This window comes from Pipistrellus hanaki (assembly GCF_964339955.1).
Source record: "Pipistrellus hanaki genome assembly, chromosome: 17".
Taxonomy (NCBI): domain Eukaryota; kingdom Metazoa; phylum Chordata; class Mammalia; order Chiroptera; family Vespertilionidae; genus Pipistrellus; species Pipistrellus hanaki.
The window spans coordinates 25,640,079-25,662,797 of record NC_140519.1 but is presented as its reverse complement, the minus strand read 5'-3'; positions in this window follow the sequence as shown (position 1 = coordinate 25,662,797).

Below are 22,719 nucleotides of genomic sequence, written 5' to 3'. Positions count from 1 at the left end.
CCCTGGGATTTTGCATCCCAGATGAACATAAAATCTGGGATGGAGTGCTTCATTGGTTAGCTCTGTATCTTCGTTATTCCACCTGAAAACAGTGGGGTGGGAGCACATGATAGTGGGGGTATGGTGCCAGTGGGACTGGAAAAAGACGTTGGCAAATTGGCTGCCGGGCCCTGAGTTACTTTGTCAAACTGTATGTGCATGCTGCTGGGCAGAGGTAAGGAGGAGGGTGAACTTTAGCCTCCTCCTGGTCTCCTAGGGTGTGATTTCCCTCAAATTTAGAAACATCTTATCTTTCCTCTTTGAGGACAATCAAGCCAACTGATTTTTATTTTTAAAACACTGGGTATAAAACCTATGGATAAATAGAGAAGCAAATCTTGGTAAAACTAATGCAGGTAGTAATAGAGATAGACATACAGAAGCTTTTTTGCCATTGGGCATTATTTTTCTCCCTGCTAGTGTGGAAAGCAACAATTATCTGAAGCTTTTTGGGAAACAGGAATACTATGCACAATGACCTGTTTCAACCTCAGTGCCCTTCTGAGTCATAAACCAATTGCCTACTAAAGTTGGACATCCCATAGGAACCATAAATGCAGCATGCACAAAAGTAGGCGGGCTTATCAAAATCCTATTGGCATTTTTGCAGAAATAGAAAAATAACTCCTAAGATTCATATGGCATTTAAGGGGACTATGAATAACCAAAAATTTTTTATTAAAAAAGAACAAAGTTGGAGTACTCAAGTTTCTTGCTTTCAAAACTTATTACAAAGTTACAGTAATCAAATCATTTTGGCACTGGCATAAAGACAGACAAACCCACCAATGGAGCAGAATAGAGAGCCCAGAAAGAAACTCTTGCATGTATGGTTAAATGACCTTCAATCAGGGTGCCAAGATGACTCAATGGGGAACAGAAAGTCTCTTAAACATATAATGGTAGGAAAACTGGATATCCACATACAAAAGAACATAGTTGGATCCTTTTCTTACATTATATAAAAACTCAACTCAAAATAATTTAAACATCTTAAGGTAAGACCCCAAATTATAAAACTCCTAGAAAAACATTGAGAAAACTCTCCATGACATTGCATTTGAAAATAATTTTTGGATATGACAGCAAAAGTACTGGAAACAGAAGCAAAAACAAATGTGACTATGATGAACTTAAAAATTTTGGGCATCAAAAGAGTATCAACAATTGAGAAGGCTGCCTATGGAATGGGAGAAAACATATGTGTTTTGTATTTTCTCATGAGATCACCAGGCAGATTCCACCACGAAAGGGGACACAGGAGAGGTGCAGGCAAAGTTTATTATACTCACAGGTCCTAGGTTTGGGAGCACTCCATGCCATGCAGAGGAAGATGAGGTGGATGGGGAGTGCTAAGGTTGCCAGCTCAACCACATGCTCTCAACCCACTGTTTTCAGGAAGGATAACACAGGTGATGGGCTGAGAGACACAAGTGCCTGTATTGGGGTTCAAGGTAGAGTACATGCAAACAGAACAAGGGGATTTAATTGGTGTGTTTGAAGGCCATTAGGTGACAGTCAAAAGAGGGCACGAAGGGGAACTCATGGCAGGGACCAGCCTTTTCACGTTGTTGTACTTAGTTGCCTGGGCAGAGTGTTCACAGCTATTTGTCGAGGAAAGTATAGGGTTTAACAATTTATAATACAAGTAGAGGCCTAGTGCATGACATTTGTGCATTGGGGAAGAGAAGGTCCCTCAGTCCAGCCTACAACCTCTTATAGTCCGGGACATCCCTCAAGGGGTCCTTAGTGCTACTGTGGAGGCGCGAGAGGCTTCCACCACCGCTGATGCACTCACCAGCCATGAGCCTGGCTTCTGGCTGAGCGGTGCTCCCCCTGTGGGAGTGCACTGACCACCATGGGACAGTGCCTGTGTTGAGCATCTGCCACCTGGTAATCAGTGCACATCATAGCAACAGGTCATTCTGCTGTTGGGTTGATTTGCATATTAGGGTTTTATTATATAGGATTTGCAATTCTATATTTAATAAGTGTTACTATCTAGAGTGTATGATGAACTTATAAAGCTGAACAAAAAAAATTAAGATCATCCAATTAAAATATGACCAATGGGTTTAAATAAATATTTCTCCAAGGAACTTATATAAATGGCTAACAAACATATAAAATTACTCAACATCACTAGTCATTAGAGAAATGCAAATAAAAACCACAATATCACAACACACCAATTACAATGGCTACTATAAAAAATAGAAAATAACAACTGTTGGCTAAGATGCAGAGAAATTGTAACTGTAAAATGGTGTGATCCCTATTAAAAACACTGGCCATTTCTCAAAATATTAAAAATAGAACTAATATATGATCCAGCAATCTTATTTCTGGATATGTATCTAGAAAAAAAATAGAAAGCAGTGTCTGGAAGAGATACTTGTTCACCTTATTTACAGAAGCACTGTTCATAATAGCCAAGAAATAGAAGCAAGTGAAATGTCCACTGACAGATGAATGAGTAAACAAAATATGGTATATGCTTACAGTAGGATATTCAGCCTTAAAAAAGAAATAAATCCTATCACATGCTACAACATGGATGAAACTCAAAGATATACTGAAATGAGTCACCTTCAAAAAAAGGCAAATAGAGCATAATTCCACTTATATGAGGTACTTAGTCAAATACATAGAGAAAGAAAGTAGAATGACGGTTTCCAGGGGGTTGGGGAGGAGTAAGTGGGAAGTTATTGTTTAAGTGGTACCGTTTCAGTTTTGCAAGATGAGAAACTTATGGCATCGGATGGTGGTGATGGTTGCACACTAAGGTGGATATACTTAACACTATTGAATGATACACTTAGAAATGATTAAGATGTTAAAACAAATGGGTGATCATTTTTCCTGGGATCCCTTTCTCCTCTGTAGTGTGAGGATTCTTCTTTGCAAGTCACCAAAACTAACTCTAAATGATGTAAGCAGGCAAGGAATTGATTACGCATATGCCATATTTAACTGATTGGAAGATCAGTTAAACTGGCACGCTGGATATCAGAACCAATGTCACAATGGATGGTGTTTGAAGTGGATGCAGTAGATGCTGCTCAGATCCCTCCTTCAAGTCCATCTCTTAGAGTGCTCACAGAGGACAGCTCTCAGCTGTTGTTCCTTTCTGGGATTTGCTGGCTGTTGGAGGTCGCTGCCTCCCCCAAGGCTGCATCCCACATTCAGTGTTCTATCAGAGCTCAGCTCGTCTGGCCCCTCCATCCTGCCACCCTCATTCACTTGAAGGTGTTGTTCTGGAGACCCTTACTAGTCAGATTTCTGCACTCAAACCTCAGAGGCATTTTCCTGGAAAACCTTGGTCGAAGACAGCATGGCACCATTTGATTGAGAGTCTTTTTCTTCTTTCCTAATGTTCCATAAAATAAAGGCAAGACTTACTATTGGTGGTGTCTTAGATTTACAAAGTAAGCTAGAAGTTAGCCAAGTGAAGGCGTGGAGGAGGCAGGGAAGCAGGTGTAATTATCTGCTGGAGACTAGACCTCAAAAGTCTTTGTATGCCATTCTATTTTGAGGTCCATTCTAAATTCTATTGAGTTTAGACTCTATCTTGAAAGAAGTGACATAAGTAAATTTGGTTTTTGGAAAGATCTGCCTGGTTGAGGGGTGAATGCTACATGGGAGAGGATACGCTTTGGAGCAGAGGAAACAGAATGAGGCTGTTGAAACAGTCGGGGATGGTGGCAGTAGAGATGATAAGAAGCAGGTATAAACAATAATGGCTGTGCAGATTTCTGGAAAGGGAAGACTCTGGCGTGGGTACCACATTTTGACAAGCCTAAAGTGTAATAGATTGTAGGGTGCACCATGATTTTATGTGCCACTGACACACAAAATTTTCCCAATCAAACTGTGACCTGTCTTAGATTGTCGGGCACATATCATCTCAGGTATGTCAAAAAGTGGAAACGTTAGCAGATTAGAATTGAAAAGAAAATGCAATATTTTTCCTTTTATTTATTTATTTTCAAATATATTTTTTAGAGAGAGAAAGGGAGAGGAATAGGGAGTTAGAAACATTGATGAGAGAGAAACATCGATCAGCTGCCTCCTGCAACCCCCCACTGGGGATGCGCCCACAACCAAGGTACATGCCCTTGACCAGAATGGAACCTGGGATCTTTCAGTCCACAGGCCAACGCTCTATCCATTGAGCCAAACCAGTTTCGGCAGTATTTGTCCTTTTGAACCCGTTTAAGCCACCTCTCTGAGTTTTCTTGCATCCCTAATATTGAAGGAGATGCCCTTCTGAGTGCCTTCCTTGCAAGTGGTGTGCTTAGTCTTACTGTATTAGTTATCCTCTCATGTTATTTTGAACTTCATAAGCAAACATCCACACAAGCCTAACATGTGCTGGCTCTCTTCTAAGGTCAAAGGTCCAGCAAATGGACTCAATTGGAAAAAAAAAAATCCTCCTAGACCCCACCCTGGTCGTTTTGTTGTCTTTTGCACAGTCAACTGTGGGTTCCTTGGCAGAGCACCATGGCTTCCCCAGCAGCTGGTGCAGGGCCTGGCACATGCTGAGCACAATGAATGAATTGTTATGAGAATGAAAGGGTATTTCTTTCGTGGTAACTGGTCCAAGCCCTTAGAACTCTATGCTTCGGTGATTGCAAAGAGCCTGCCTCGTTTCTCTGCTCACCCTGACCATTTTGAGCTTTGCTGCTGGACTAATCTGCCGAAGACATGAGAAAGTCCTCTGTTCACTGACTCAACCTCAGTCGAGTTCCAGTTCTCTTTCTAAATACGTCTTTGAGGAATCATGATCTATTTACAATTTTTAAGTCACTTCTGATTATCTTAGCTTTGAATACCCACTCCTTTTCTCCTCCCAAATCCTAGCCACACACGAATACCCACTGCAGATCCTAGTTTATCCTGAAGCTTTTCTTAATTGCAATGGTTCTCAGACGTGCCTTTCATGTCTTATCTCCTGCAACAGTTATAACCTGTACTATTTAACTTCTTACATCTCTTTTATTATACTTGAATCCTTCTTTTCTTATCTGTCAGATGGAAATTCTTCATAGTGGGAATTTAATATATTTATATATTATTTTGCCTACCTGCAGCATATGGCAGATAGAAAATATTTAGGAATAGTTTAGTGAACCAGTGAATGGATGTTAACCACTGGGAAGGGTGGGAAGGATTCCTAAGGCTTTTTTGAGTGGGGTAATACAAAAGACATGAGGGAAAGTGAAAAAAGGCCATTTGTTGCTTTTAATTATTATGAAAGTAATGATCTACATAGTTTTAAAATGGTGCTCAAAAGGAGGGGCGTAAGGGGACTGGACAAAAGAAGGGAAGAAATTAACCAAAGAACATATATGCATAGCCCATGACACAGACAGTAGTGTGGTGAAGGCCAGGGGAGGAGAGGGTAGGGGCTGAGTGGTAAGTGGGCAAAGGGAAGCAAAGGGAAGCAAAGGGAGACATTTGTAATAGTGTCAACAATAAAAAATTTTGGAAGAAAGAAGAAAAGGTTATATTGGAAAACAGGAGTCTCCTACCATTCTCCAAGGAGGCCAGTGGATGAAGCAGTCTTCAGCCCTCGTTCTGTTGAGAGAGACATTTAAATTCTCTGTGGTTTTAAGTACATGTCTTATAGACAATAATATTTATTATGTTATATTGAATGTGTAATGTAGAAGAAGATGCTTTACCTATATTATCTCTAATAATTAAAACAACTATGGCTCTAGCCAGTTTGGCTCAGTGGATAGAGTGTTGACCTGTGGACTCCACGGTATTGGGTTCTATTCCGGTCAAGGGCATGTTGTGGGCTCAATCCCAAGTAGGGGGTGTGCAGGAGGCAGTCAGTCAATGATTCTCTCTCACATTGATATTTCTCTATCTCCCTCTAAGAAATCAATAAATTTTTTTTTAAAAAAACAACTATGAAAGATAGATAGGTTCCATTTGGTATTTATAGTATAATAAACTTATAGTATGATGTATTAATGCATTTTTCATAACCCCAAAACAATCCTTCAATAAACATATGGGCCAAAATCGGTTTGGCTCAGTGCATAGAGCGTCAGCCTGCGGACTGAAAGGATCCCAGGTTCGATTCCGGTCAAGGGCATGTACTTTGGTTGTGGGCAGATCCCCAGTAGGGGGTGTGCAGGAGGCAGCAGATCGATGATTCTCTGTCATTGATGTTTCTAACTCTCTATCCCTCTCTCTTCCACTGCAAAGAATCAATAAAATATATTTTTAAAAATCCCAAGAAATCTACAATAAATAAATAAATAAACATATGGGACTACATCAAACTAAAAAGTTTCCCATAGCAAAAGAAACCATCAACAAATCAACAAAATGAAAAGAAAACCTACAATGGGAGAACATATTAGCCAATATATTTGATAAGTTGCTAATATCAAAAATTGATAAGAAGCTTATAAAACTCAACACCAATAAAACAAACAATCCAACTTAAAAAAATAGGCAAAGAACTGGAATAGACATTTCTCCAGAGGACATGCAGATGGCCAGTAGACATGAAAAATGTTCCACACCACTAATCAGAGACATGCAAATTGAAACCACAATGAGATATAAAAAATTCTCCAAATCATACTTCACATTGTTTATGTATGAAAACAATAGTCACAGTATAAAAACATGAGTGAAGAAGCTACACAATTTCCAAATTCAGTTTAGTAGTCATCTTTGGGGAGAAAGGTGAAGGGATGGGGTGAAGATGGATGAATGGAAAAATGGTGAGGTTTCAAATGGATCCATAATGCACTGTTTATTTTTTAAATTTACATAAACATTAAGTTATATTACATAAACATTATAAAATACTTGAATTTTGTTATTACGTTTGCATATGTATATGTGTATATCACAGGTTAAGACTCAAATTAATTCGGTCTAACTTCAAACCAGTGTTCATTTTATGCTCTGTTTCCTTAAAATGAAGTGTCTCCACCAAGGAAAAAGCTCTCAATAAAAATGTCCACCCAACCATTACTCCCAGTGCTCAGCAAAGTGCATAGTGGAAATGGCTCCCCAGGTCCCATTTACAGGAGAATTCTCTTCCTCCTGAACCAGTCTGAGCTCTGAAAACCGAGTCCGATTCTCATGATGTGTCAGTGTCGCTGCCATGAATGAAGGGTTTGCATTGCATGTGAGCTCCTGAGCTGAGGACATTCATGGCTGTCATGGAGAGGGAGTCAGCCAGTTTCCAGTAAAGGCTGGGAAGCAGGCTGAGAGGTGGGTGTGGAAGGGGTGAAGTTCTTGAGACAGCAGCAGTGACCATGACCTGCTATTGTTAATGGGAAGTGAGCGTGCCAGGTGCCCTTAGGACCTTGAGGGCAGCATGGCTCACACGAGAGCTGCTATCTTCCATTCAAACCACTGCCTAGAAATTAGACTGCAATATCAACCTCTGTGCCTTGTACTCTTAGGAAAAAAATTTTTAATTCTCTAATAATATAAGATTCCTGAAGAAATCTGATGTGGTTATCCTGATTTTTTGTTTGTTTGTTTGTTTTGTTGTTTTGTTCAGGCAGAAGAACAATAGATACAAATGGGCTGAAATGATTACATGGTATTTTGGATTTTTATAAGCAAGGTGGTAGATTTGATGTGGTTTCTGAAAGAAACTTTAAGCTGTCAGAATACTATTAAAAGTTATTGCTGGTGGAGAGAGGAGATGGCAGGATAGACATTTTATTTTAAAAGTTCTCTTTTGCTTGAATTTTTATAAAATCATTTTTTTTTTTTCTACAAATAGCTTTGGAAAGAGCGAGTGAATCTCTTTTAGTAGTAGAGAGTAACACACACCTTATGGTCATTTAAACCTTTAATTTTTAAAACCATTTTTAATTCTCAGAATTACTTTATCACATGTATTTTATCTCCATAATTGTTAAAAATTTCTTCTGTATTTTCAAAGCCAGTCTCAGCTGCCATTTACCATCACCAATATTTAAAAGCAAGAAGAATTTTAGGTCTTCAAGTTTTTTTTTGTTTTTGTTTTGTTTTTTAAATAAAAGAACAAAAAAGGCAAAGCAAAATACAAAATTTCATAAGTAAACCTTATTGAATCCATATGTATTTTGGAATAATTTGGAGAAGGATAAACATTTCATGCTGATCCATGGGATGCAGATTTCTGGTTGTACACTGAGTGGCCAGATTATTATGATCTCTGAACACATAATAATCTGGCCACTCAGTGTATATCCTATATAATAAAAGTCTAATATGCAAATTGTCCCCTTGACCAGGAGTTCAACCAGCAGGCAGGCTGGCCAACCGCCCATGTCCCCTCCCCCTGGCCAGTCTGGCCAGACCCCACCCATGGACGAATTCATGCACCAGGCCTCTAAAATACACACACACACACACACACACACACACACACACACACACTGAGTGGCCAGATTTTATTCATTCAGAGATCATAATAATCTGACCACTATGTGTAGGTATGTGCTGAGTCATTGTACTATCTGAGACACATGCATATGGTGTATCTCTGTCATATGTTGATTGTGTAGGTAGTCTAAAGCCACAAACTAAGAAATTAGAAATAATAATATCTAACTGGCTTGCCTCCTGCACATGCCCCACCAGGGGAAGGGGGTTGAGAAATCGATCCCTGCAGCTGAGGAATGAGCCTGTGACCAGAATCAAACCTACTACCCCTTAGTCTGCAGGCCAGTGCTCCAACCACTGAGCCAAACTGGCCAGGGCAAGTCAAATCTTTATAAGTTTGTTTAGTTGGTGCTTGGTCTCTTTATGATCTGAAAATTCTAAAGAAAAAATTATTAGAGTTGCAACCAAAGTGATTAATTTATCCTTTATTAGACATTTTTATGGAAATGGATAAAAATTATAGAAATTCTTGTCATCCAAGTTTATAACTTTATATGTATGTACATATATATTTATAACTTTTATTGTAAGAAATTGGAACAACCTTTAAAAATGATCTTGATAAGGGAGAAGATACATTTTTGTTAGAAATTATGAGGAAAAACTTATTTGGCCGTGTATTACTTTTTTAAAAAATCACAATTGGCATGAAAGGATATCAATTTTTACATTCCACTTTATATTCTTAAAATAACAGAATATTTAATTCAACAAAAACATTCTGGTAGTGGGACCTTTGGACTGTTCTGGACTCCTGCCTTCTCTGTCCTTTATCATTGCCTGAATTCCTGCGGTAAGGCCAGGTTAATCTTTGCTGCTTGGGCAAAGAGCCCTGAGGGGCGGGGGACGAACTCATCTATCTTTGATTGTACAAGTAGGTAATTCCTTAGTCCTCCCCGGGATTTGGGCTGGGTTGGAATGATTTATGCTGGTAGGTAATTTTATTCACATTTCTTCATTGTTTTGGGAGGCTGAAGTTGAGTAATGATGTCACCTTTCACACCAGCAGGCCTATTTAACTCTACATTTGGTTTACTTAAGTTAATACCATCCGGTAGTTCCTATTTAGATTTTCCCAAATCTTTGAACTTTGCTCCCTCTTTATTCTTGATAAATCTGGGGTCTGCCCTTACCATCCTGCTTGGTCTCTAGGGATTTGCAAATTACAGGTCTGATTTGGTTTAGAAAAGACATTCCACTGCATTAAAACACACACACACACACACACACACACACACACACACACACACACAGTAAAAACCTCCACCCAGCAATTATGGATACAATCAGGGAATAGACTTGAAATGCCAGTTACAGGATAAAGAAAAGATAAATTACTGGGAGTTGTGTCTCCCTGTCATGAAATCTAGTTTTTGACCCGGATGGTAAGGAAGCTTTGTACTGTGCTCGGTCTGTAATTCCTCATGTTGAGGGTCAGCTCCCTCTCTGTTCCCAAGGAGCGGCCAGCTCGCGTGGGCCCAGAGCTTCACCACAGTAACACTGAGCTTCCAGGTATTCATGTGGGTGGTGTGGAGAACTGGAATTGTTCCCAAAACATTCTTAGTGCTCCGTAATCACTTCAGATCTGCCTCATTTGTGGCTGTCATGCAGTGAGGCTAGAGTCGTGGATTTGAGGCAAAAATCCACAGACCTCAGAAGCCAAACTGTCATTTCTGTCTGTCTGGAAACCAATAAAATCTGAGAGCAAGCTTCGACTTTAGATCCTTGGGGGAGAGAACAGTGAGCCATCTGCATTGCACCAATTCACAATAACTTTTTACTGCCACATAAACAGCATGTGGTGATCAGTGTAAAAAAAAATTGGAAAGAAGAGCAAAAACAAAATTAAAAGCTATTACATTCCCTTCACTTAAACTCACTACTGTAACACGTGTGTGTATTCTGGATATTCTCATATGTGCTATATTGCATGTGGTTGTTATGACTTATACATAAGGAAAACTTTCCATTCCTATCAGCACTTGCCTAGACCGTGTTTGGCAAACTGCGGCTCTTTTGGCCCCTTGAGTGTGGCTCTTCCACAAAATACCTCAGCCTGGGCGAGTCTATTTTGAAGAAGTGGCATTAGGAGAAGTTTAAGTTTCGCCGAAACCGGTTTGGCTCAATGGATAGAGCGTCGGCTTGGGGACTGTAAAGGTCCTGGGTTAGATTCCGGTCTAGGACATGTACCTTGGTTGAGGGCATATCCCCAGTAGGGGGTGTGCAAGAGGCAGCTGATCAATGACTCTCTCTCATTGATGTTTCTAACTCTCTATCCCTCTCTCTTCCTCTCTGTACAAAATCAATAAAATATATATATTTAAAAAAAAAAAGAAGTTTAAGTTTAAAAAATTTGGCTCTCAAAAGAAATTTCAATCTTTGTACTATTGATATTTCGCTCTGTTGACTAATGAGTTTGCCGACCTAGGAGATACCTAGGAGATACCAAAAAACTAAATATTGTATTTCATCAGAACTGATTTTAACCAACTGACACTAATTGAGGCTAACCCCAGACTTTTTCTTGGCAATGGGGCCTGTGTTTTAACCAATCTTTTACTGTGGCCTCTGCCTTATTCAGAGTGCTGGTTTTTATTTCCCAAACCACCACACCTTCCCTTTCATCCCCCTGACTTTTTCCTCTGAGTGAACTATTCAATGACTTTCTTTATTGGTGTGCATGGACAGGAAATCATAATGTGACTTTTTATTGTATTTGAAACCTACAATACTTCAGAGGCTAATCAGTAGGCTCTCAACGGTGGTATCCAAATTATTAGGCACAGTGAACTGATCACTGCAAAGGTACATTAAGTTGGGCCATTGGATACTTGACTTGGAAAAGGTGGCTTAGCACATGCGCCTGACTTCCTCATTTCAGGGCTCAGCTGGCGTTGGCTGGCCTATTGGTTTCTTCCTAGGGGCTGTGAGTTCCCTGTGGCCCTACCATTTTACCACATTTCCAACTGGGGGATTCTAAATCTATTTCCTTCTGTGTTTTTATAGAGTTAAATTTGGAACAATTCTCCTGAAGTTTGTTTATTTTCCCTGCAGGTTTGCCTGGATTTCTTAGACAAATAGCTGCTTTTTTTTGACAATGAGTAGAATTCACAAGGCCTCTCAGGCTGGGTCACAATTGATTTATAATTTTCAGAACATATCAAAGTCTAGAATCTCAAATTTTGTTGTATAAGCACTTCATTTTAATTTGACTAATCAATATCTTTAATTTTAGCTTTGATATAAAAATTAATTTATTTCTAATTTTTAAGTACATATTATAAATAGTAGAGCCATGAGCCTGAGGGGTTGAGTGTTGTCTATTTCTTCATGTAACATGCTATATCCCACTGGACAAAGTATGGTATTTTGTTGTTGGTTTATTTTGGTGGGTGTGGGGAGTAAATTGAGCATTTTTTAACATGGTAATTGTCTGTGATATGTGCACACATGCTTGCACACTCAGAATGATCTGCCTGGGGAGGGATATACTAAGTATGTCTAAAGGGAAAATAAAAAATTTAAAAATTTCTGTAGATTTTCATTATTGTAGGCAATTATGTCCTCATTACTTACAAAACTATTATCAAACCTGGCCAAGAAAGCAGTTTGAGAGGGGAAGAAAAAAAATCTTGAGAAAAATTCAACAGTGGCACAGCCGAGTTCGCAATATGAAGAAGGTGCCACAATGTGGACATTTCCTGTGCATTTTGTCTTTGTAAAATATTGGGAGAGATTTGTCAATGGGCAGAAAGTGAGAGAAGGCGGTGTGAAGTAGGCTTTTGCAGCCAGTTTCCCTCACAGTATTGTGCAGGGTCATCAAGATAATGCTCAGTCTTTCCCTGGCACCAGGTTCAGAATATTTCCAATGGCAGTGGTCTTACCCTCATCTCTGAGGGAAATTGACCCACCTGAGGGAAGTCTTTAAAGGTCTCAAGGCAGCCTGGAGAGGCTCAGATGGTTGAGTGTTGTTCTGTGCACCAAAATGTTGCTGATTCGGGGAATGTGAGCAAGGCAGCCATCTATGTTTCCCTCTTCCTCCTTTCCTCTCTCTAAGCATGTTCTCAGGTGAGGATTAATAAAATAAAACAAAACAAAATAAAATAAAACTAACTTTAAAATAAATGAATAGAAATTAAGGTCTTGAGGCCGACAGTTTCTGCTGTCCTTAAAGGATCTTGTTTCACAAAATAGGGTCGACTCTTACTTTCTTCCTCCTGATTTTTTATCTACCAGGCTAATTGATGCTATTTTGGCTGTCTCAGTACACGTATGACTATGCAGCAGCACATGATAACCTGAGCAGATTATGCTCTCCAATCACTATCTGGGTTTATACTCTCCAATCACTATCTGGGCACAAGATGTGCATCCAGAATAATAGAGATTATTAAGATCACGAAGTATGGATCCCGGAAAAGTCTCCTCTTCCTCCTTTCAGGCCACTTAAAAGCATTTATCTGTGGGTACTGAGTACATGTTTTATGGACTGAAAATAATTTATGGTAACTTGTGCTTTCTGTTATCATTAAAAGTGAGTTATTATAAATAATCCCAAGAAATAGTTGGCCTGGCTTCAGATGTAGGGGAGATGAAAGTTTATGTACAACTTGCTCTAGTTTGGGACTCTTTAATTCAAGTTCTGCTAGGCATGGACAAACCTTGAAGCCTACCCTCTAACAGGGCAAATGAGTTTCCCTTGAGAAAGTGAAAGTGCCAGAGAGCCATCTATTGAGATCACTTTTCATTACACCAGGAAAACTTTGTATTTCAAATAGCCAAGCTCTAGAAGAAAACATATCGGGAAGAGATAATATTATAATAATAATGATTATGAAAGTAATGGCTAATTTTTTTTTGGTATGTACTAATTATAGCATCAGGCACTGTTCTGAGGGCTTTACGTAATGAATATTTATTGTAAAATTACTAAGTGTGCTATTTATTTTCCCGAATCTTTGCACAATCATCTTTAATAACCGAAAGGTTCAGTAAAGTAAGTAATGTTATCTGCATTTCATGTATTGACATCTTAACTCATTTAGAGAATTTAAACAACTTTCTGGAGGTGAAAAAATATGACAGTATTTCTTTGTACTAAATGGAGTTCTTTTCTTTTGAGCTTTGCTTTTCGTGTTTATATCTCAGTAAGACCATTGTCTTCTTTGGTTGATCCCCTTAGGGGATTGTTCTGTGTGTGTGGGTCCTCTGCTCAAAGCATGTTTGCGAGTTAATATTTGGGATTTGTCTTCAGAGCCAGTTTGTCACAGAAAAATAAGTCTCTGTGCTTTTGACAGTTTGGTTGTTCTTTTGGTATCTTTGCTTGTTTTTCCATTTTATTGGTGTTCTTTTTTTGAGTTAGAGGAGATACACTTATTTTTCCATGATACGGTATAAATCGCAAAATATCCTTTTCTTGGTTTATCATTTGTTTTTTATTTATAGGGTTCCCCTCATGTAACATTTAAAAAATAACACGATTATTTCAATGCATTTTTGTTTGTTTTTATGGTTCTGGCTTTTGTGATAATTGAATTGAATTTAATTGTTGTATTTAACTTGATCATCCTCATTTTGGGGGTTTTCAAAAACAATTATTCCATTGCTTTTTTTTGTACTTTTTCTTTTTTTCAGAATTTTATCTTTGAGTAACTTATTTTGGTGTAAAAGCTAAGGTAGAGATATGTTATAGGGAGAATTGTGTGCCCCTGAAATTCATATGTTGAAATCCTAACCCCAATACCTCAGAATCTGACCTTATTTGGGAATAGGATTGTTGCAGATATAATTAGTGAAGATGAGATCATACTGGAGTAAGAAGGGCTCCTCATCCAATATGACTGGTGTCTTTATAACAAATGGAAATGTAGACACACACACACATGCATGCACACACACATGATCATACATGCATGGAGAATGTCATGAGAAGACTGGAATTTTGGTGCCACAAGCCAAGGAACTACCAGAAGGTAGGAGAGAGAGAGCAGAAATAGATCCTTCCCTAGAGCTTTCAGAGGGAGCATGGCCTTGCCAACACCTTAATTTTGGACTTCCAGCCTCCAGAATATGAGAAAATAAATTGCTGTTGTTTAAGCCATTCAGTTTGTGGTACTTTATTATGGCAACCCTAGCAAACTAATAATACAGGACATAATTCCTCCCACTGGTTATCCAACTATCCAACACCAATAACCTTCATAAGCTTTGATTTGTTAAAGTGACTTCTGCAATATATTAAGTTCTTTATGTATACGAGTTGATGTCTATAATTTCTAGTCTGTGCCACTGTCTATTCACACAGATAACCCAGTGTTTCAAGCATGCCTGCTTTATGATGTGCTTGGGCATCTGGTAGGACAAATACACCCCACCACTCTATTTTTAAACTCTTTTGGCTCTTCTTGTTTGATAATTTTTCCATACACATTTTAGAATTTTCTTTTTCTTCATTGTTTTTAAATATTACTAAAGAGTTTCTAGATGTGTGCTATTTTTCCATTTACATTTCCTCTTTGGCAAATTATGGGGTCTTAATAATTCTTTAATTATGGGATATTTGTCTCTATTGTTTTTTTCCTCTTCAATATTATATTTTACAACAGATCAACAAATGACAAGTGCTGGCAAGGATGCGGAGAAAAAGAAACCCTCGTTCTCTGCTGGTGGGAATGCAGATTGCTGCAGCCACTATGGACAACAGTATGGAGTTTCCTCAAAAAACTAATAATGGAACTCCCATTTGACTCAGTGATCCCACTTCTAGGAATATATCCCAAGAAACTAGAAACACCAACCAGAAAGGATATATTGTATATACCCCTATGTTCATAACTGCATAGTTTACCGAAATTTTATATTATTCATTCTCTTGTATAATGATATAGAGGCCTGGTGCATGAAATTCATGCACTTGGGAGGTGGTCCCTCAGCCTGGCCTAAGCTCTCTCGCAGCCTGGGAGAGCCCTTGGGGGATGTCTGACTGACAGCTCCTGTGGGGAGTGGGCCTAAGCCAGCAGTTAGACACCCTTAGTGTTGCCATGGAGGCAGGAGAGGCTCCCACCACTGCCGCTGTGCTCGCCAGCTGTAAGTCCGGTTTCTGGCTGAGCAGCACTCCCCCTGTGGGAGCACACTGACCACCAGGGGGCAGCTCCTGTAGTGAGCATTTGCTCCCTGGTGGTCAGTGCGCATCATAGTGACCGGTCCTTCTGCCATTCAGTCAATTTGCATATTAGCCTTTTATTATGTAGGATATTTTTTAAATTTGTATTTTTTTTTGGTAACTTTCAAAAAGAGTATCATGCTTTATGTAATTACTGGGAACTTATTTTCTTCATCCATTATATTGCTAAGTTTCTTCCATATTGATGTCTCCTGTAGTTTATTTATTTTGGCTCCTGTATAATATTCCTTTGTATAAACACACTATATTACTCTTCATGCATTTTTTCTTTGATGGACATTTGTGTTACTTCCAAGTTTTTTCTGTTGTGTGAAATGGTACTTTGAACATTTCTTAACTTATTCATATTTTGCAGGTAGCTTTGAAACATTTATTTATTTTCATTTAGTATTCTATTGTATGGATATTCCACAATTTATTATTTATTCTATTTTTATTTACATTTTAAGTTGTTTCTCATCTTGCCTATTATGAATGGTACTTCTGTAAATATTCTTGCACATTTCTCGATTCACCTCTGTTGCATCAAGGTGCATTTGTTGGGTAAAGTCCTAGGAATACACTAGCTGGGTCAAAGGCTTTGTTCAAATTTTATAGATCAGTAGTTCTTAGAGAGTGGTCCATAGATCCTGAGGTCCTGAAACACTTTCAGGGAGTCCATAGTGTAGAAACTATTTTCATAATAACACTAAGACATATTCACCCTTTGCACCGTGCTGCCATTTGCACTAATGTGGCAAAAGTCATGGTAGGCACAACTACTAGTTTCTTAGGCTGTCTCAAGTCAATGGCTCCAAACCTCTGCTCAGGCAGAAAAGATAACAGTTTCATTTGAGAATGTGAGGAAGTAGTAAAAACTACTAATTTTACTAATTCTTAATCCCTGAGTACATGTCTTTTTTTTTTTTTTTTTTTTTTTTTTTTTACATTTTCTGTGACGAAGAAAGAAGTATGCAAAAGGCTATACACCAATGTATGAGGGTTCACTCAAGGAAGAGTTTGTCAAAATCTTGGAAACTTGTGTTATTACTTCCCCTTCTAAAACACAAAATAATAGCCTGGCTGGCATGGCTCAGTAGTTGAATGTTGACCTATGAACCAGGAGGTCACAGTTTGATTCCTGGTCAGGGCACATGCCGGGTTGCAGGCTCAATCCCCAGTAGGGGGTGTGCAGGAGACAGCCAATGATTCTCATCATTGATGTTTCTATCTCTCTCTCTTTCTCCCTTCCTCTCTGAAATCAATAAAAAAATATATACATATAAAAAAAAGGAAGAAGAATCTCCTTAAAAAAACAACATCCCACAAAACTATTTTTGGGGAAGTGTATCTTTGTAGTCCTATTATTTCATTTGTATCTATGTCAGTATTAACTGAATTTATTAATTCTAAAATGTATATGTAAATCCCTTTGGGTTTTCATCACACGAAATCATTATTTGTAAATAACATTTGTATTTCTTACTTTCTACCTCATATAAATTTTACTTATTTTTTCTTCTTGCTTTGCCATCCAGGTTAGACCACCATTACAGCAGAAGTAGTGATAGCAGGTAGCCAGATCTCATTCCAATCCCAAGAGTTAAGTGTTCAATATTTCACTTTTACCTATGATATTTGTTGTAGGTTTTTTATAAATACCCTTTGGTTGGTAAAAGAAGTTCTTCCCTATTTTTGGTTTGCTAAGAGTTTTTATCAAGAATAGAGTTGAGCCCCGGCCAGTGTGGCTCTGTTGTGCACCGTCCCACGCACCACAAGGTCACCCAATTAGATTCCTGGTTTGGACATATGCCCAGGTTGCAGGCTCAATCCTCAGCAGAGGATGTGCCAATAGTTTTTCTCTTTCATAGAAGTTTCACTCTCTCCTTCTCCCTTCCACTTTCTACCCAAAACACGCAAACAAAAAACAAAAAAATTTTCACTTGAAAGAAAAAGGTATATAAATGTCAAATTGCTATTTTTTTTTTTAAGAAAAGGAATAGACGTTGAATTTTATCAACTGCTTTTTTCTGCATGTACTGAGATGTTTGTATGATTTTACTCCTTTATTCTGTTAATTTTAAAATTAAATAATTTAGTGATGAATTGGTTGGCTAATTGCTTTTGAAATACTAAACCAATCTTGCATTCTTGGAACATACTTAATTAAGTGCAAAGTACTTCTAGAATGAGTGTATTGTTATTTGGTTTGGAAAGTTCTGAGTAAGAAGACTCCATAATTTTCCTTTTTTTGTAATGTCCCGGTCATTTTTTTGGAATTGAAGTTATACCTGCTTTCTAAAAAGAGTTCAGGGAATGTAAGAGTTTGTGTTTAGAAGAATTTTTTAAGATATAAAAGAACACAACTAAAAGAATTTTTATTTTCTTCTGAAAAGCTACTAGGTGCAGTGTGGATAGGCAAAATAAGTTTTTGTTCTTTTTTTTTAACATCAAACCTTAAGAGTTAATGGCTGACTGTGTCATCCTATGAATAGCCTCTTAGGAAAGCTCTAAAATCTTTAAAAAAAAAAGATCTGCAAAACTCCTAATGCAATTGTTCTATATTCACTTTCAAGCTCAGGCTAATGATAATAATAGTTTGAATATAGCCATTGTTGTTAGTTAAACCTAGAGTGCACACACTAGGAAAGACTTCTGCATAATTTAGTATTTTCTCTCCCTTAGTCAGGACTGAATATCTATTAGATGCTTCAATATTTATCCTTTAAAAGAACTGCGGTAAACTACACATAACAGAATTTTTCATCTTTATCATTCTTTTTTTTTTTTTTTTAAAGATATTTTATTGAGTTTTCACAGAGAGGAAGAGAAAGGGATAGAAAGTTAGAAACATCGATGAGAGAGAAAAATCGATCAGCTGCCTCTTGCACACCCCTTACTGGGGATGTGCCCGCAAGCAAGGTACATGCGCGTGACCGGAATCTGATCCGGGACCCTTCAGTCCCCAAGCCGACGCTCTATCCATTGAGCCAAACCAGTTTTGGCAATCTTTATCATTCTTAAATGCGCAGTTCAGTGGCATTAGGTACATTCACATTGTTGTGCAACCATAATCACCATCCATCACCAGAGCATTTTTATCTCCCAAAACTAAACCTCTGTACCTTTAAACACGAACTCCCCATTCTCCCTCCCCCAGCCCCAGGGCAACATGCTTCTCTTTTCTGTCTCTATGAATGTGATATCTAGGTACCTCATTTAAATGAAATCATACAGTATTTTTGTGTGTGTGACTATTTTACTGAGCATAATGTCCATAAAGTTTTACTCACATCATAGCATGTGTCAGAATTTCTTTCCTTCTTAAGGCTGCATAATATTGCATTGTATGCATATATTACATTTTGATTTTTTCATTCATTCATCCATCCACTTAGATTGCTTTCTTGCTTTGGCTGTGAACATAGGTGGACCATGTCAAGTCATGTGGAAAGCACCAGTGAAAAATAGAACAGATTCTGGTTTGGGGAGGTTTACAAGTTTGATGAAGAAGTGTTATTCGAAACAAGAACAACAACAACAACAACAATAAATTTCACGTTCTTTTTTTTTATTATTTATGCCAGTAGTTTGCATTAATGATTTGTAACATATTATCTAGGGAAATGGGTTCATCGATAGCATGCATTCTGACTTCTCATTTTTCCTACAGGCAAAAATGAAAGTAGGAAGTATGACACTGTTGAGAATTAATGTAGCTCTGTTGCTCACTCCCTGTGTTACTTGAAGCCACGTACCGGAATCTCTGTAAAATGGGCTTGAGGCTGTAGTGTTTAAGTCTTGTGGTGTCAGTGTGGAAGCTGAAAAGGGCCTCTGGCAGTGCCCTGCACAGGTGATCTCAGAAGGAACAACCTGATGCCCCCCCCACCCCCTCCCATACACTATGCCACCATGGTTGCTCCCGAGTTTCAGCATTCCTGCCCCACCCCCTCCTGGAGCCAGAGATGGGGACCCGCTGGGGCTGGCTTGGGGTGGAGAGACCAGCCATTCTCGGTATCAGCCCTCGACAAGGGTTGTTATTTTTCCTGTCATGTTTGTTGGGGTCCAGCTCAAGTTTGTTTTTCTTGCAGAAAGGCAGGAAGGCCAATTTGGAACACACACAACTCACATGTCATCGATGATGACTTGGCCCAGCACTTGGCATTGGCTCCTTGACAGTTAAAAGGCACAGGGTGGGCGAGCCCCTGCTGCCGCACCGAGGAACAAGGAAAAGGAGGGAGAATGCGAGATGCTTATCTGTGCAGGCCTCGCAGGCCCCTCCATTCTTTCCCCCTGCGCACTCCTCCCTCAGGGGACTTCTGGCTTCGGCTCACACAATCTCCCGCCTCGAGGGCCCTGCTGTTCGGTGGCCGCCTCCACTCTCTGTCCACCTCTTCCTCTTACTGAATGCGTGAGGAAGCATCCCACCCCAAGGAGAGGAAAGTCTGGATCAGCAGAGATCCATGCAGCAGCCTTGTGGGAGGCAGAAGCAGGAAGAGGGAGAAAGAGCACTTTCCATTTTGGACCCAAGACAATGGTGTGGCTCTTTGAGAAAAGCTTGGTGTTTTTCCACTCAGACTCCAGCAGTGTTGGTAGTCACAAGTTTTCACTGGCTTTAAATATTAGGGCACTTTGTGGGATGGCATATTCTTGAAGTATGTGTGTGGATGTTTGATGAGTGTGGTCCGATCCTATCCTGGAAAGGCCTTGGACCTTCTCAAGACCGAATCACAGTTGGGGAGGGAGCACTCTTATTCCAGGGAAACTTGACTGGGTAAAACTGTAAATTAAAAATAATACAAACAGCCCAGCCAGTGTGGCTCAGTGGTTGAGCATCGAACAATGAACCAGGAGGTCACGGTTTGATTCCTGGTCAGGGCACATGCCCAGATGTGGGCTTGATCCCCAGTATGGGGCATGCAGGAGGCAGCCAATCAATGATTCTTCCTCGTCATTGATGGTTTCTATTTCTCTCTCCATCTCCCTTCCTTTCTGAAATCAATAAAAATATATTTAAAAAAGAATACAAACAATAACATTTCTAAAATATGATTAATAAATAATAAGAATAAACTCTGTGTATGGGTACTTACAACTGTAAATATACATTTGCCCCACTCTTTATAGATCAATGGAATAGAATGGAGAGACCAGAAGTAGACTCATGTCTACATGATCAATTAACATTTGACAAAGGAGGCAAAAATATACAAAGGGGTAAAGACAGCCTATTCAATAAATGGCATTGGGCCCTGACTGGTTTGGCTCAGTGGATAGAGCATAGGCCTGCAGACTGAAGGGTCCCAGGCTCGATTCTAGCCAAGGGCATGTACCTTGGTTGCAGGCACATACCCAGTAGGGAGTATGCAGGAGGCAGCTGATTGATGTTTCTCTCTCATCGATGTTTCTACCTCTCTATCCCTCTCACTTCCTCTCTGTACAATAAATAAATAAATAAATAAATAAATAAATAAATAAATAAATAAATGAAAAGGGTAAAAATAATTAAAAAAAATAAATGGTGTTGGGAAATTTGAGATAGATACATGCAAAAAAATAAAACTAGACCACCTTCTTACACAATATAAAAGAACCAACTCAAAATGGATTAAAAATTTAAATGTAAGACTTAAAACCATAAAATTCCTAGAAAACAACATAGACAGTAAAATCTCAGACATGTCTCTTAGCAATATTTTTCTGATATACCTTCTTGGGTAAGGGAAACAAAAGAACAAATAGGACTACATCAAACTAAAAAGCTTTTGCACAGCAAAGGAAACTCTCAACAAAACAAAGAGAGAACATACTGAGTAGAAGATACTTACCAATTATACATCTAATAAGAGGTTAATATCTAAAATGTATAAAGAACTCAGACAACTTAATACCAGAAAAACAAATATCCCAATTAAAAACTGGGTAGAAATCTCAATAAGATACTTCTCCAAGGAAGACATACTGATTGCCAATAGATATACTCTGTAAAAAGTTGCTCAGCATCACTAATCATCAGAGAAATGCAAATCAAAACCACAATGAGATACCACCTCTCAAGTGTCAGAATAGCTATCAGTAAGTCAACAACAATAAGTGTTGGTATGGATGTTCAGAAAAGGGAACTCTCATGTACTGTTGATGGGAATGAAGATTGGTGTGGAGATTCCTCAAAAATTAAAAATAAAATTGTCGCCTTACCCAGTTTGACTCAGGGATAAAGGGTCAGCCTGTGGACTGAAGGGCCCCAGATTCATTCTGGTTAAGGGCACATGCTTGGGTTGTGGGTTTGATCTCCAGTGGGGGGCATGTGGGAGGCAGTTGACCGATAATTCTCTCTCATCATTGATGTTTCTATCTCTCCGTCTCCCTTCCTCTATGGGAGTGTTAGATTATGCCATCTGCTTTTAAAGGATGTTGAGTTTTATTCTGGCAAGCAGTTAAATTATTAGTGGGTTCTCTTGATCCTACCAGATGGGTTTATTTCTGTCTGTCTCTTAGTCATTTTGTCCTTAGTCCTAAAGAACATGCCCTTTTCCAGGGCATGTGTTTCACTCCAAAAGCATGGCCTTCTCAGGTCTGAGTTGAATGCCTGCAGTGCTAGCAAAGTCTCTCCACTCTGAATGGTAGGAATCTAACATCTCCTAGCTTGAGTAACCCAAGGACCCCTGTGGAGCTCTCAGCCTACCACTGCTCTTCTCTGTAGGGCCCATTAGGATGTTCTCTGCACTGTTGCAGTCTAGCCTTCAACCCAAGACCATGGGGCAAACCCACTCAGACTTCTGCCATCCCTTCTCCCTTTCCCTATAAATTCCAGCTGCTTCACCCGAACTCCAGTATCTGCTTCTACACGTCACAGAGTTCAGAGTTCTCTGCTCCCTGTGCTGCAGTTTGAGTTGTCCCTGGGCTGGAAGCCAGGCTAAATTGGGGCTCATTTCGAGTATTTCCCTTTTCTCTAGGATTACCACATTCTGTTTCCTGTTGTCCAATGCTTGGAAACATGTGCTTAATATATTGAGTGCAGGAAAGCTAGGGCTGGTACCAGTTACTCTGTCAAGGTTGGAAACTGAAGTCTGAATTTTGGAAGAAGTAGCAACGTTTTC